This window comes from Sorex araneus, chromosome 1 (genome assembly GCF_027595985.1).
Source record: "Sorex araneus isolate mSorAra2 chromosome 1, mSorAra2.pri, whole genome shotgun sequence".
Taxonomy (NCBI): domain Eukaryota; kingdom Metazoa; phylum Chordata; class Mammalia; order Eulipotyphla; family Soricidae; genus Sorex; species Sorex araneus.
This window is the reverse complement of record NC_073302.1, coordinates 72,994,218-73,006,454: the sequence shown is the minus strand read 5'-3', so window position 1 is coordinate 73,006,454 and position 12,237 is coordinate 72,994,218. Positions and strand designations below refer to the sequence as shown.

General features: G+C 39.6%; 1 protein-coding gene across 3 annotated transcripts in view; it reads right to left on the bottom strand.

Moving 5' to 3' along the window:
* The window catches only part of PIP5K1B (phosphatidylinositol-4-phosphate 5-kinase type 1 beta), a 354,670-nt gene that overhangs the window by 269,982 nt on the left and 72,451 nt on the right, over positions 1-12,237 (bottom strand). The window lies entirely within an intron of this gene.

The following is a 12,237-nucleotide window of genomic DNA, read 5'->3' as shown; positions in this document are numbered from 1 at the left end:
CGAGAACAATAAAAACTGCTAAGGTTAAGGTTTCTAAGAGAGCATGTAATAGTCACTGAAAAACTCTCTGGCTGCAGTTAGGAAAACAGAATTGCTTGGACATAAGAACTTAAGAAGAAAGACAGAGAAAATAGCCTTGTAGGACTGAGCGGACGGTACTTCACACTTAGGGGATAGTGTGGGAAAGGAGATGGGGGTAGGGAATAGTAAGTTTGATAACTAGCTGTGGGGGGAGGAAATACCTGTATTTGTATTGCATTTATTTAGTTATACATATGTCCAGCACACAGATATGTATGCAGTAATGTCCATGCTGCATGAGGACTTTGATAAAGGAAAGACCAGTAGGTCCTCGAATTAAACAAGACCACCACATGTAATCAATACAAGCTCTTATTTCTTTAAACCTGGGTTAATACGTAGTTCTTCATATCAAGTCAGTCAAGTTTGTTGTCTGTTTTTGCTGCTGTTGTTTTCCCTACATACCTACTCGATGCCAGACTCTGCTAAAAATAGCTCCCAATATGAGGGCACTTAATTTCTACTGTGGAGGGAAGAAATGAAATAAGAAAAAACTTCTTTAGATAGTGGCAAACCATAGGGGATGTGATGGAGCTCGGCAGTTTATATGACGGGGCTGAGATCTAAATGAAGAGAAGAAGCAAGTTATGCTGCCTTTGGGAGATAACTGTATCAAGCCTGGAGAAGAGCAGGTGCTAAGGCCCAAGGAGACATGAATTGGGGGCGAGTCAGCAGAAAAAGGGAAATGGACAATGCACCTGAAGTATAAGAGAGAGGTATGAAGGGGTGAAGGAGGGTTGCAGCTCAGTCTAAGTACCATGACAGTCACTGGAGAACCTTAAGTAGTAGAATAATATTACACTGTCTATATGTTTTAAATTTCACTTTGGCTCTATGGAAAAATAAGCCAAAAGGGGGCAAGAATGGAGACAGACTATAGGGCAAAAGTAGAGACAAAAAAATTACTGGAGTAGGAGTTGAAAACCTTGGGTTTGCATGTGACTGACCATAGTTCAATCACTGACATCCCATATGGTCCCAGAGCACTGCCAGGAATAATTTCTGAGTGTAGATGCAGGAGTAGCCCCTGAGCATCACCAAGTATGACCCCAAAAGCAAAAAAATAAATAAATTACTTGACTAGGGCAATTAGTGGTCTAACAGTGGCTATGGGGAAAATATAGATGGGCTCAGAATGAGTTTTACTACCCAATTTATATAGTAAAATCAGTAATATCTGAAGATGGTGTAGGTTTTGATGATTAAAAAAATAGTTCAAAGCCAGCTATCAGGTATTTTACTTAAATTGGATTATCTCACCAATAGGCAGGGAGTGCACGTAGAGTACAAAGGTTTCAGTTTATCTGAATTGCAGATGTCTATTAACCATCTGCATAGGTTTTTTTGTTTTGGTTTGGTTTCGGGGCCACAACCAGAAGTGTTCAGGGCTTACTCCTGGCTCTGTGCTCAGGGATCATAGCTGGCAGGCTTGGGGGATCATACATGTGCTCAAACAGAACTTAGGTTGGCCATGTGGAAGGCAAGCATCCCTATTTGCTGTACTATCACTCTGGTCCTTGGGTGTTTATTTGAACTGAAAGAGCTCAGTGTTCAGCCCACTGTGTTGGAAGAAAACAAGACCCAGATAAGTTGACATGGCATCAGAATCTGTTTAGTGATTGGGAACTCACAGTAGACTCCAGTAAAAAGAGCTGAGTTCTTAAGTTTGTATTTATTCTACTGTATCTCAAGACAGCTTAGAATTTGAATGTAAAATTTAGATTGGAAAATACACATCTTGATAATAATGTTGATTACTCACACCTATAATTTTAGAAACTGATTTATGTTTTCCAAGAAGCAGAAAGTATTCAAAGTGCTTCCCATGTATTAGCTCATTTCATCCACACCACATCTCCGTGAGGGAGGTATTACTGTCTCCATTTTGCAAGGGTAATGGAAGTGCATGGGTGTTTGTAAGTAAATTCCCAAGAAAAAAGTAAATAGCAGCACATGGGCTTTCTGGCTCCAGAGCCAATGTTGCCTCCACAAAGTATAACAAACATTTCAAGTCTGGGATAAACAACTTCCAGGACTGTTAACAACTTCATGAATAGACTGCTACTGGAGACAAGATTGAAGGAGAATGAGGACATGACATTTTATATGAAAGTGGCAGCATCATTATAAAAATGAATTTGATAATACATGGAATAGACAGACAATAGATAATGGGGGCAAATTCTTGGGGGGAAAAAGATGGGAGGCATCACCTTCCCTAACTTCAAACTGTATACAAAGCGATAATGACTAAAACAGCATGGTATTGGAACAAAGAAAGATCTGCAGACCAATGGAATAGGATTGAATATCTTTAAACACACCCTCAAATACATGATCATCTAATCTTTGATAAGGGAGCAAGAAATATAAAGTGGAGCAAGAAAAGCCTCTTCAACATATGGTGCTGTGCAAAACTGGACAGCTACATGCAAAACAATGGGCTCAGATCTCTACCTAATACCATGCATGAAAGTCAGATCAAAATGGATTAGAAACCTCAACATCAGACTAGAATCCATAAGGTACACTGAAGAAAGGTTGGCAAAACCCTCCACGACATTGAAGCTAAAAGCATCTTCAAAGATGAAACACCACTGATCAAGCAAGTGTAAAAAGAGATAAACAAAGGGTACTATCTTAAGCTAAAAAAGCTTCTGCACCTCAAATGAAACAATGACCAAGAAACAAAGACAGCCTAAAATGGGAAAGGATATTCACCCAATACCCTTCTGATAAGTGGTTAATATCAAGGATAAACAAGGCACTGCTTGAACTCTACAAGAAGGAAATATCCAATCCCGTCAGAAAATGGGACCATGAGATGAATAGAAGCTTTCTCAAAGATATCCGAATGGCCAAAAGGCACACAAAAAAATTGCTCTTCATCACTAATCATCAGGGAGGTGCAGATCAAAACAACAATGAGATATCATCTCACACCACAGAGACTGGCACACATCCAAAAGAACAAAAGCAACCAGTGTTGGTGTGGATGTGGGAACTCTCCTTCATTGTTGGTGGGAATGCTGACTGATCCAGCCTTTTAGGAAAATAATATGGACATTTCTCAAAAAACAGGAAATTGAGCTCCCATTTGACCCAGCTTTAGCACTTCTAGGAATGCATCCCGAGGGTGCAATAAAGCACAGTAGAAATGACATATGCACTTGTACATTCATTGCAGCATTGTTCACCATAGCCAGAATCTGGAAACGACCCGAGTGCGTGAGAACAGACAACTGGTTAAAGAAACTTTGGTACATCTACACAGTGGTATACTATGCAGCTGTTAGGAAAGATGAAGTAATGATATTTGCTTATAAGCGAATGGTCATGGAGAGTCCCATGCAAAATGAAATGAGTCAGAAAGAGAGGGACAGACATAGAATGACTTCACTCATTTGTGGAATATAAAACATCATAAGGGAGATATGAGCCTCATAGAAACTACTTGGGAGAGTTTCTGTTTCTTCAATTTCCTGGAAAAGCTTGAGAAGAACTGGTAATAGGTCCTCTTTAAATGTTTGGAAGAATTAGTGAATCCATCTGGACCTGGGCTTTTGTTTCGGAGAAGAATTTTGATTACAGTTTCAATTTCCTTGGTATCAATAGTACTATTCAGGTATTCCAGGTTTTCTTAATTCAGCCTTGGGAGATTATAGGAATCCAGGAACTTATCCATTTCTTCTAGATTCTCTTGTTTCGTGGCTACTTTCAAAGTAGTCTCTGATGATCTTTTGCATTTTTGTTTTCTGTTGTGATATCCCCCTTTTCATTTCTGATTTCGTTTACTAGGGTTCTCTCTCTCTCTTTCTTTGTGAGTCTTGCTAGTGGTTTATCTTGTTTATTTTCTCAAAGAACCAGCTCTTGTTTTCATTAATCTTTCGGATTGTCTTTTGAATTTCCACATCGTTGATTTCTGCTCTAAGTTTTATTATCTGTTTTGTTCTGCCATGTTTGGGCTCCTTTTTATTGGTCCTTTTCTAAAATATTGAGCTGTGAAGTCAAGTTATTTATGTGGGCTCTTTCTTTCTTCCTGAGAAATGCTGGCAGGGCTATAAATTTTCCCCTTAACATGGCTTTAGCTGCGTTCCACAGGTTCTGCTAGCTCATGTCTTCATTCTCATTTGTTTCCAGGTACCTTTTGATTTCTTCCTTGCTTTTCTTCCCAACCCACTCACTGTTCAACATTGGGTTGTTTAATTTCCATGTGTTTGATTTGGTTTCCTGCATCTGTACATGATTAACTTCTATCTTCAGTACATCCTGGTCTGAAAAGATAGTTGATACAATGTCTATCTTCCTGATTCTGTTGAGGTATGTTTTGTTGTTCAGCACATGGTCTATTCTGGAAAATGTTCTACAAGCCTATGGCAAGCATCATCCTCAATAGGGAAAAACTAAAAGCCTTCCCTCTAAGATCAGGAGCGAGACAAGGATGCCTACTCTCTCCATTTCTGTTCAATATAGTACTGGAAGTACTTGCAATAGTGGTTAGGCAAGAAGAAGATATTAAGGGCATTCAGGTAGGAAAGGAAGAAGTCAAGCTCTCACTATTTGTAGATGACTATATTTAGAGAACCCTAAAACCTCTACTAAGAAACTCCTAGAAACAACAGACTTGTATAGTAAAGTTGCAGGCTATAAAATCAATACCCAAGAGTCCATGGCCTTCCTATATGCAAATAATGAGAGAGAAGAAAGTGACATGAAAAAAGCAATCCCATTCACAATCGTACCCCAGAAAATGAAGTACCTTGTAATCAGCTTAACTAAGGAGGTAAAGGACCTCTACAAAGAAAACTACAAAACACTACTTCAAGAAATAAAAGAGGACACAAGGAAATGGAAAGATATCCCCTGCTCATGGTTTTGGAAAATTAACATTGTCAAAATGGCAATACCCCCCCCCAAAGTATTGAACAAATTCAATGTGATCCCTGTAAGGATACCCATGACATTCTTCAAAGAAATGGAGCAAACACTCCTGAAATTCATATGGAATAATAAGCCCCCACAAATAGCTAAAGAAATTATTGGGAAAAAGAAGATGGTAGGAATCACCCTCCCCAACCTCAATCTCTACTACAAAGTGGTAATAATTAAAACAGCATGGTACTGGAACAAAGGCAGACCCGCAGACCAATGGAACAGGGTTGAATATCCTGACACACACCCTCAAATATATGATCATCTAATCTTTGATAAGGGAGCAAGAAATGTGAAGTATAGCAAGGAAAGCCTCTTCAACAAATGGTGCTGGCAAAACTGGACAGCTACATGCAAAAAGTAATGGGTTCGGATCTCTACCTAACACCATGTACAAAAGTCAGGTCAAAGTGGATTAAAGATCTCAACATCAGACCAGAATCCATAAGATACATTGAATACAAGGTTGGCAAAACTCTCCACAACACTGAAGCTAAAGGTATTTTGAAAGATGACACGCCACTGGCCAAGCAAGTAAAAACAGAGATAAACAAATGGGACTATCTTAAACTAAGAAGCTTCTGCACCTCAGAAGAAACATGACCAAAATACAAAGACAGTCTACAGAATGGGAAAGGATATTCACCCAATACCCATCTGATAAGGGGTTGATATCAATCATATACAAGGCACTGGTTCAACTCTACAAGAAGAACACATCCGACCAGAAAATGGGGGGTGGAAATAAACAGAAATTTTCTCAAAGAAGAAATCTGAATGGTTAAAAGATACATGAGAAAATGCTCTACATCACTAATCATCAGGGAGATGCAGATTAAAACAACAGTGAGATATCATTTCACACCACAGAGACTAGCCCACACCCAAAAGAACAAAAGCAACCGGTGTTGGCATGGATGTGGGGAGAAAAGGACTCTCCTTCACTGCTGGTAGGAATGCTGACTGATTCAGCACTTTTGGAAAACAATATGGACGATTCTCAAAAAATTAGAAATTAAACTCCCATTTGACCCAGCAATACCATTCCTGGGAATATATCCCGGAGAGGTGAAAAGGTATAGTAGAAATGACATCTGCATTTGTATGTTCACTGCAGCACTGTTTACAATAGCCAAAATCTGGAAAGAACCGCACTGCCCCAAAACAGATGACTACTTAAAGAAACTTTGGTACATCTACACAATGAAATACTATGCAGCTGTTAGAAAGGATGAAATAATGAAATTTGCATATAAGTGGATCAACATGGAAAGTATCATGTTAAGTGAAATGAGTCAGAGAGAGACAGACATAGAAAGATCGCACTCATCTGTGGAATATAAAATAACAGAATGGGAGACTAACACCCAAGAATAGTAGAGATAAGGACCAGGAGGTCTGTCCCACAGCTTGGAAACTGGCCTCACATGCCGGGGGAAGAGGCAGCTGAGATATAGAAGAGAACACCAAGTAGAGAATGTTGGGAGGACCCATTCGGGTTGAAAGATGTGTGCAAAAAGTAGACTACAGACCAAACATGATGGCCACTCAATACCTCTATTGCAACCTACAACACCCAAAAGGAGAGAGAACAAAAGGGAATGCCCTGCAGAAGCAGGGTGGGGGTGGTGGGAGGGATACTGGGAACATTGGTGGAGGAGAATGGGCAGTAGTTCCACCAGTGGATGGGGAAATGATCACTGTATGACTAAAATGCAAACACGAAAGTTCATAACTTTGTAACTGTACCTCATGGTGATTCACTAATAAAAAATTAAAAATAAACATCATAATATGAGACTAACACCCAAGAAGAGTAGAGACAAGGGCCAGGAAGATTGCCTTACGAGCTGTGGGAGAAGGCAGCTGGGATAGAGAAAGGATCACTAAGTCAATTATGGCTGGAGTGATTGCTTGGGATGAGAGATATGTGCTGAAAGCAGTTAAAGGGCCAAACAGGATGGCTTCTCATTATCTGTATTGCAAACTATAATACCTATAAATACAGATAGAGTAAGAGGGAAATTGTCATAGAGGCAGGGAGAGGAGTGTGATGGGGGGGAGAGATACTGGGACATTGGTGGTGGAAAATGTACACTGGTGGGGGGATGGGTGTTCAATCATTATATGACTGAAACTCAATCATGAAAGTTTCATTAACTGTAGTTCACAGTGACTCAATAAAAAAATTAATTTATTGGAAAAAAAAGATAATGAGGGCATGGAACTTAAAGTTGAAGGCAGAGAAGTGGATCTTTCCATGCTACCCAAAGTGCCTATACTTAATGTGTTTTGACAAAAGGAATAACAACAGAGTTACAGTTCAGGATCTGCCAATTCAACCAAACATATTTAGTACACTAAATCCATGTGAAAATATTTTCTCAGTACTTTCTGTCAGGCATTTTAAACATTCCATTGTCCCTTTTAATACAACAGTCCTAATGATTAGCTTTTGTTGAGCTCATTTCCTAGAACAACTAAAAATGGGAAAAGATGCAACATCTAACATGAGGACTTAAGATCTGAACAATCTGAATCAAGGTCTTAGTTTCAAACCTAAATTCTTGTTGCTGCATTTTCCATCAGAGTTTAAGTTGGTAGCTCACAAGATAAATGGAAGAGTAGAAAGAGGAGATGGATTTGGGTGACAGAAAAGGTCATAAAATGTACATACAGGGATGTACAGGAGAAATGACAGGAGTTCAAGAGTGAGTAGCTGAAATAAAGAGGAGAAAGGAGATAGATTCTAGGAAAACAGTAATATTAGTTAATAGAAAAGAACATTGGTGCAAAAGAGATAAAAGAGGGGGTAAAGTACTTGTCTAATATGCAGCCAGCCCCAGTTTGAATCTTAGCACTGGAAATGGACACTTGAGCAATGACAGGATTGGCCCTGAGCACTGCTCAGTAGGCTTCAACTTTCTATGAAAATGAAAAGAGTACTAACTATGAAACTTCATGACATTCGTAATAGATTGCTAATATATATGTTATTAAATGTTTACCAACATGGAATAGTTATTATTATTTTACTAGTAAAACAGATATGGTGAGGACAAAAATCAAATATCCATGTCATTCATTTGGGTCTCACCTAAATGATACTATGGAGAGCAGAACTGGTTTCTCCTTTTCTATCTTTGTCTCTTAGTCAATTCCTCACCTACTCTCAGGGTAATCAAGAAGTGACCTGAATATCCACTTCTCTGTTCAAAACCTTTTAATGGTTTAGTCTTTTTTGGTTTGGCCAAGCTTGGAGTTCAGATCTCTGCCCCAGGGTTGCTCCTGGAGAACTTCCAAGAACCATATGGTGCAGGGACTGAATCAGGGTCGACCACATGCAAGGCAGGTGGCTTACCCCTATCTGTCTCTCTGGCCCTCTTACAGACAAAGTGAGGTCATTACAATAAGCTACAGACCCCCAATTCAGGTCTCTGCTATCCCTGTGACTGCTGTCCCTTCTCCAGTCACTCTGTCACTGCTTCCCCTCCTACTACAGATGGCTCCATCCTTCAGGTATCTGCATATATGCCTCTGAGCAGTCCTTCCTAAGTTTCCTATAGAAAAATCAGCACCAGATGTGAGAAAGGACCCCATACAGTCCCTGGGCACCACCAGAGTGATCCCTGAGCACAGGGCCAGGTGTAAGGCCTCAGCACAGCCCTTGGTGTGGCTCAGAAACAACCAAATGAAATGTGGCAGCACCTGACACCAAGCCCATACAACACGTTTTCTAAACTTTCTCCCAGAGCACCATATAGCAAACTCATATTTATTATTTTCTTACTGCTTCTCCCCCCAGGTACCTTTCATAAGAGCAAGTATATGAGGCTGGAGTGATAGTACAACGGACAGGGCACTTGTCTTGCATGCAGCCTAGCCAGGTTTGATCCCAGCACCATGGATGGCTCTCAGAGCACAATGCTAGGCATGATCCCTGAACACAGAACCAAAGGTAAGCCCTGAACACCACCGGGTATAGCCTAAAACCAAAACCCAAAACATATAAGTGCAAATACCATGGTCCTATAAGAACAAGTATTGTGCATTAATAGGGTGCTTGCCTTGCATGTAGCTAACCCAGGTTCAAATCCCTGGCACAGAATTTGAGCACAGAAATAGGAGTTATCCCTGAGTACAGAACCAGGAGTAAGCCCTTAGTTCAGCAGTATGTGACCCAACAATCCCCCAAAATAAAATCTAAAAAAAAATTTTTTTTTTTTGCTTTTTGGGTCACACCTGGCGATGCACAGGGTTCATTCCTGGCTCTGCACTCAGGAGCTACCCCTGGCGGTGCTCAGGGGACTATATGGGATGCTGGGAATCGGACCCGGGTTGGCCGTGTGCAAGGCAAATGCCCTACCCGCCGTGCTATCGCTCCAGCCCCTAAAATTTTTTTTAAATAGTAAAATATTGTATTGCCTATTAGCATATGCAAGGCTATTGAACTATTGCAGTAAGAGTGAAGCCATAAATCTGTTATTTCTCAATCACATGCTGACACACACACCGTAATTAAAATATTCAGTGTTGAGGATTCTAAGCAGTCTTGACTGTACTGTATTACTGCTTCCTCTCAAAGGAATAAGGAATAACTCTGTAGAATAGCAGCCACACCATGATCCAGAGACACACAAATGAATCTCGGACCCAAGCAATTCACTGCAGCGATCTCCCCAGACCCTAATTATTAAAATTTTAGAATTCCTAGAGCACATTATATTGTGTCCATAACAATCAATACAAAACACATTGTCTAACATTGCCTTTTCGGCAGGTATGAGGGGTGGTGGGACTGGGCTCAAATATCTAAGGTAACCAAAGTAGAAAATATAGTATTTCGCAAATTGTCTGCCACACAGACAGGGGTAGGTGGGTCGGGGAATACTGGGGACTTTGGTGGTAGAAATCGTGCACTGGTGAAGGGATGGGTGTTTGATGATTGTATGACAGAAGCTCAAACATGAAAGCTCTGTTATTGTACCTCACAGTGAATCAATAAAAAGGGGAGGGAAAAAAAAGAATAGTAGACACAAAATGGTTAACATGAGAGGCAGAATACAGGAGGTACAGTCCTGAGTCAATTCACCCTCTGATCTCACTTTGGTTATGAATGAAATACCATACCAAATATTCATGCTCACTACTAAGTCATAAAATCAGATATATTCAACAAGCTTTGTTGTTGATAAATATATGATAAATATCATATATTAAAAAAATCTAATCATTTCCTTTAAATATGTTGGGGGTGGGTTGGAGCAATAATAATAGGGAGCTTGTCTTGCAAACAACTGACCCACGTTCAATCCCCAGCATCCCGTATGGTCCCCTCTAAAAGTGCTCCTTGAGCACTTAGCCAGGAGCAAGCCCTCAGCATTGCTGGATGTGGCCTCAAAATCAAAATAAATATGCTGGGTAATTTTCACAATTAAATTACCAATCATAGGACATAAAAAGCAAATATTCATATTTTAATCCACATGAAATGCACATGAAATTATGTGCAAATATGTATATAACCTGAGATGGACTGACAACTTTCTCAACATTTCAGATTAAGTTTCATTATCAATCTAAAGTAAAAGTACAGAAAAAGAAAACTAGTTTTAAAGCATATTAACTTAAGAATGCTAACTGTACAAGAAGTTAGGAAAAATATTTGGTAGTATCTACTATAACAAAATATACGGGGGGTGTGGAGCTATAGTACAGCAGGTAAGGCACTTCCCTCACACGTAGCTGACCCGTGGTCTCCCAAACCCTGCCAGAGGTAAACCTTGAGTGTCCAAAACCAAAAATGACAACACAAAAAGAAAATATAGTACGACCTATGATTAAGCCATTACACGCCAAGATATATACCTCAGGATAAAGTGCTTGTGTCTACTAACAGACATATTCTTTCCATTATTATTTGCATTCCCAAATAAGAAACCTAAATGACCATTAAGTTGTCAAATAGGTAAATAAATTATACAATGGATTTTTTCAACACAATTCAGTTATACCACAAAAGTGAATGAAGGAAATCAATTTAGGAAAGAATATATACTCTGACTCCATTATTATGAATTTCACCCTATGGCAGAAGTGAAAATAACAGTTACTCTTAGGATGACAGGGAAGATCACAGGAAATAAGTCTATTTCCTAGTCTGTGTACACAGGTACACACATCACATGTAAACATTTTTTAAACCAAATACTCCAAATGTATACATGTTACCATATATAAAATTAGATCTCAAAATGCTATGAGCATGGAGGAAAATATAACTGAAAGTTGGATAGTAACTGGAGAAGGAAAACACAGAATAAAAGTTTCCATCAACTGGAAGGAGGATATTTCGTTCAAGCATAACCATGAGTCTCACTGTCAATTGGAATGTTGAGCTTCCCGGTGTCTCTGAACACAGCAGTGCCAGTGGAAGGACAGTGAGCCTGAGTTGAAAGTAGACAGAAATATACTTACATGCCCTTGTGCTATATTCCATGGGGCCCGAATCATCAAATGATTCTAGCAGCAACTTCCTTGGCTCAGTAACCCCCAGTAAGAACATTTGAAGAAGGAAGTGAAGTTTAGCCTTCAGCTCGTTGGATTAAAATTTCTGTGCATTCTGTTCAACAATGTTCTGTGATACCCTCCCAGCATAAAATGGAACAGAATTAGAGTGGTGTGGCAACACAGGCACTCAGCAGAAGCTGTTTTACATCTAAAATGAGCATTAGACTGAAGGGTATGATACTGGCCATGAGGAAATTTAATTATGATGAAAGGAAAACAACAGATGATGTTTAAAACTGCTCTTTTCTATATCACTGAGAGCCAACTAAATGCAAATATGGTTTCTAGTACTTACCCTCTGAAGTTGCTTAATCTAATCCTTAAAAATGTAAAGCAACAGCAAGGATTAGAAAAGTAAAGCTGAAGTCTACCCAAGGCCTTTGACCTCTCACCTTTCAGTTTTGCTAATAGCTGACAGTCACACACACTGGCCTTCAGCTATTAGCAAAATAACTGGTGTGCAAGTCACTGGTATGGAGCTGTCATGTGGAGGTAGTAAAACAGAAAGTGGCCTTGACCTCCTGGAAGCGTATAGCCCAAGCTCTCAGCAAAGCTCAAGTCAACAAATAAATTTGAGTCATAGTTTCTTCAACTTTTTTCAAGGGACAATTACCAGCATTCTTTAGAGAATTGCTCTAGTTCCTCAACCTCTCT